We start from the raw sequence: 930 nt of genomic DNA, 5'->3' as shown, positions 1-930 counted from the left end.
AAACTAAACACAGAAAAAGCGGCGCAGAGGTGTCCGAGGACAGAGATTTAAAATCTAAAAAGATGGAAATGTCAGAGTTGCGATCGGTGAAGACGACGAAGGAGAGGACTGGGAGAGGAGACAAACAGCGATCGTGTATGATTCCAGCCATTTGCAAATTGATGTGGTGGGTTTTGTGTGAGTGGTCTGATCGGGGATTGGTGGACTTTTTATGTGGACTGTGGTCTGAAAGGAGATCGGAGATCAGAGACTTTTGTGCTTTTGTGCGAGGTGAGTGACTTTTGCAATGTTCTGAATTCGAAAATACGGCCGAGGGGCCTTGAAGCGGCAACCGGCAGGCCAACCGGAGACGGAAGTGGGGCGACAGATGCCTGCAGCCTGCAGGCAGACCGGAAGCGGTCTCCAGATTGTTGATAGATCGCCTGCCGGTCGATCTATCATTGCGGCTCGGACTCCCACCAAGACTGGCCTGGGGCCATCCGGGATCGACCCGCTGGCTGACGTGAGGCCAGGTTCAGACCCGACCTTTCACAGATCACTTTTCGGCCCAGGATCCCCCCGTGGTGTATCTGCCCCTTCATATAGGGGCAAAACGAAATTTCGTTTTCAGGTCACATATTTCACAAAAACGAACCGAACGGGCCCTTACTTATACCTGTTTTTTGCCCTGTTCCCTCAATTACTGCCACTTCCTTTGCCTTGGCTGATAACTTCAGGCCCCAAGACAATTTTTGGTCTTCTGGTAAACAATAGCGATGTCACAATAGTTTGGTTGCGTTTTCTGTTGCCACTGCCAGGACACTCGCTTGCTGGGCTCTAAGAGTATCAAGACGTTCGAGCAAACCAAAATCAAACGCTGGAGATGTTCGAGCAAACCAAAATCAAACGCTGGAATTCCCAAGAGCAACTTATCCAAACCTCAACAAATCG

This window comes from Melampsora larici-populina (genome assembly GCF_000204055.1).
Source record: "Melampsora larici-populina 98AG31 unplaced genomic scaffold MELLAscaffold_5, whole genome shotgun sequence".
In the NCBI taxonomy this organism is placed as follows: Eukaryota; Fungi; Basidiomycota; class Pucciniomycetes; order Pucciniales; family Melampsoraceae; genus Melampsora; species Melampsora laricis-populina.
Note: the sequence above shows the minus strand (reverse complement) of the source record.